Source organism: Nicotiana tabacum, chromosome 22 (genome assembly GCF_000715075.1).
Source record: "Nicotiana tabacum cultivar K326 chromosome 22, ASM71507v2, whole genome shotgun sequence".
In the NCBI taxonomy this organism is placed as follows: Eukaryota; Viridiplantae; Streptophyta; class Magnoliopsida; order Solanales; family Solanaceae; genus Nicotiana; species Nicotiana tabacum.
The window spans coordinates 48,726,550-48,730,185 of NC_134101.1; the positions used below are offsets into that span (position 1 = coordinate 48,726,550).

The 3,636-nt window shown below is 35.5% G+C and overlaps 1 long non-coding RNA gene across 2 annotated transcripts; it reads left to right on the forward strand.

Moving 5' to 3' along the window:
* Positions 1 to 297: 297 nt before the first annotated feature.
* Positions 298 to 2,021, forward strand: LOC142176587 (uncharacterized). Of its 2 annotated transcripts, XR_012705271.1 has the most exons (3): positions 298 to 426; positions 1,035 to 1,093; positions 1,761 to 2,021. It is a non-coding gene; the product is annotated as an uncharacterized LOC142176587 (long non-coding RNA). The 2 variants fall into 2 exon arrangements; XR_012705272.1 differs by lacking the exon at positions 1,035 to 1,093 and having other exon boundaries at positions 299 to 426.
* The last annotated feature ends 1,615 nt before the right edge of the window (positions 2,022 to 3,636 follow it).

Consider the following 3,636-nt stretch of genomic DNA (forward strand, 5'->3'; position numbering starts at 1 on the left):
ATGAAGTTTGAGAAAAATCGGATTAAAGTTGCGGAAACACCGACTAAGAATTTGCCATGTAATAGAGCTTTTTGAGAAATATATTTTGTATGCTATATGAGGTCTTTTTGGGACATATTATATATCAAATTGAAGGTCTTGGAATGTAGTTTCCAACACACTTAACCGTTTATTCATACGACACCCGAATAAAAAGTTATAAGCGTTGGAAGAAGGGCCAATCAAAGGGTGCCAAGTATCACCTTTATGACTTTTAAAACAATTGGGATATTTGCATCCCATCTCGTCTCTTTCTCCAATTTTCCAGAGAGCTCGCCCAAATAACACCCCTAACTTTACTCTTAAGCTCTCTATAAGAGCTTCAAACAATATTATCATCCCGGGCACGGAATCAAGAAGCGATAACATTAAAACGATCCCTACGATGTAAGTATCGCTATATCGCTTCTCTTTTTCTTTGTGGTTTGAGTTTTGGAAGGTAATTCATAGTTAAGAAAATGTATACTATCTGTATTTAAGTGTTTAAATATCAAGGAAGGTTGATAAATTCATTTTCTAATAGTTAGAACTCACGGGACGGTGATCGGAAGTTGTGAGTTCGAGTTATTTGACTTGTAGTTGACTGTTTTGTGGGTTGTTTCGTATTGCCTTTGGGCTGTATATTTTTTTACTGTTTAATGAAGTTTTTGGAGGATAAATGGTGTGGAGAAATACCACATAATGACAGAATGGTGGGCTGGTCGTTCATCGTTATATTATTTTAAGTTGTTTGACACTACTTTGGTTGTCGTTTTATGTATGAAGTGATTAGGGTGTGTGGGCTGTTTTGTGGTATATTATGATGGAGATAAGGTTGGAAAATGATGCTCACATGTTGTTATTGTTGTGTTCTTGTTGTTGTTGGTATATGGTATTGGAGGAGGGCCTAGTTACAGGGGAGATGCTGCCCAAATTTACGTAAACGAACTACTAGTTTAAGTTGCGGAGTTAGCATTTACTCAGCACTGATTTTGAATCTCCTTATGATGTGGTAGATTGAATTAAGTTGTTTGAAGAATTTCTTGGAAGGTATTTAGGACTCAACGGAGTTAAGGTATGTTAAGGCTATCCCTTCTTTCCTTTTGGCATGATCCGTACGATACAAACGAAACGAGCAAATACGCAACTTTCATAAATGACTCTATTCATAGAAATACTAGGGATGTCTATATTCTTGATTCCCTATGTGAATTTTTATTATATCCTCTATTCATGGGTCTCAGAAAAATACGTATTTGGTAAAGTTTGTCCAAAAGGCATATTAATTTTATGATATTCGAGAAATCTTATTAACGTACTTCTTATGCATTTCATGCATTTATACATGTACATTGACCCATGACCAGAATACGTTATATACGCGTATATTATATGTATATGGGATACGAAAAAGATTAAGGCGTTATATACGCACCAACACCTGATCAGCTGGTATACGTTGATGATTTTGCCCACGATGGCTGAAATGATATGATGGGATACCCTCATAAGCTTGATGATGTTATGTACACATATACCTATGCATGGTATGACATTTATACGTACATGCATGACATTATAAATTTTCATAATTCACAGAGCTATTCAGAATTTCAGGTTGAGTTCTTTACTCCATGTTTCTTTCATGTCTTTTATATACTACCGTCATGCCTTATATACTCGGTACTTTATTTGTACTGACGTCCCTTTTTGCCTGGGGACGTTGCGTTTCATGCTTGCAGGTCCCGATAGACAGGTTGAGAGTTCTCCTAGTAGGTTATCAGCTCAGCAGAAGGTATTTGTGCACTCCACTTGCTCCGGAGTTGCCTATTTGGTCAGTATAATTTGAATATGTATTGTTTAGTATGGCGGGGCTCTGTCCCGACCTTTATGATATTTATATACTCTTAGAGGCTTGTAGACCTATGTCATATATACGGATACTGGTATGGCCTTATAGGCCAGTACGTAATATGTATAAGTCGGTATATCAAGTTGGGTCACCTTATATTGAATATTTCCTCATGTTTTATTCTACTTATCTCACGACAGCCTCTCCGGCTCAATTACCTATGATAGTATGATACGAAAGATACGTTACGTTGGTACCCGGTTGAGTAAGGTGTCGGGTGCCTGTCGTGGCCCATCGATTTGGGTCGTGACAAACTACTTCTCACCAAAAGTATTTTTTTGAAAAGTGCTTTTGGGTAAAGTGTTTTCAAAATAAGCAGATTTTAGAAGTTTGACCAAACATGCTACAAGAAGAGTGTCTTTTCCTCTGGTGCTTTGTGACAATATTATTCACCTCTGGCATGTTGAATAAGGATATTTTGGCCATTGAAAGGGCACCCAACGGTAAATCATGGTTTACAGACATCAAGGAATATACTAAACACTCATTTTTTACGATATACTTTTGCTATATGTGAAGCCAGAATTTAAAATTTATGGGTTCAGAATTGTAGTTCATTTAAGTTACACAGTTCTAAATTAATAATTTATACATATTCAATAATTTTCTTAAAACAAACATAAAGTTAGGATCAAATCTACTGGAGTCGACCGAACCCGTATCCGAAGGGCTGCATTCGCCCCTAACTTTAGCACTATGATTCTTATTAAAGCATTGTTTAATTTTATTTTAAAATTAAAATGTTTGAATAAAAAATATCTCTGATTATAAGATATCATCCTTAAATTTTGAACAAAAATTAATTTATACTATGTTGTAAAAATATTTGTTTGATTAAACACACTCCAAAAATTAGTGTGGTGGTGGTCGACGGTAATGATTTTAAAAAGGTGGCTGATGGTGATAGTTGGTGGTGGTGATAGTATTATTCACTATGTATTACTGTAATAAACAATAAAAATCATAAAACTTTCTAAAATAGAAACAGAAACAGAAAGTTAGTAGAACCAGTTGCATGAAATAAATTCTGGAAAAATAATATTGGAATAAATCGAGCCCACTGAATGCATAGTGTGTCCTTAAGGAAATTATTCCCCTCAAGTACCCGAGTTGTTGGAATATTATCCTCCCAGGATAGAACGATTTAACTCACCAGTGTATTGGTACCGAAAACTCCGGTGAACTTCGAACCACTCAATGGTCGCAAAATACACTAGAAAATGTTATGCAGAAGAAGAAGATAATCAAAAAATTTACTAAGTAAAGATGCTAGGATTCAAGGCATATTTATAGACCATTTGGCACTGTTTCTGAAAAGGTTTGCAACATTTCAGAAACAGTCATAGCTGTTGGAACAGGTGGGAATATTTCTATTGAAATATTGCGGAAAAATAGAAAAATGGATTTAAAATAATCCGGAAAAAAAACGGGCCGGATCGGACGGGATCGCGGGTCATGGGTTATTCCGGATTGAATTTTCGTTAATTAATTAAATAATTAAAAGAATATTTATCCAAAAATATTAATCAATCAATCGATCTTTGACCAAATCCAAATTCAAATCCAAATCCAAATTCGAAGCCGAGCCGAGTGAGCGACGACGACGACTACGCAAGGCTTGCCTTCTTCTTAACTTTTTTAGAGCTAGAAGAAGAGAAATTGTATATATACCCATCAAAAGCCTTTTCTTCCTCTAATATGGGACA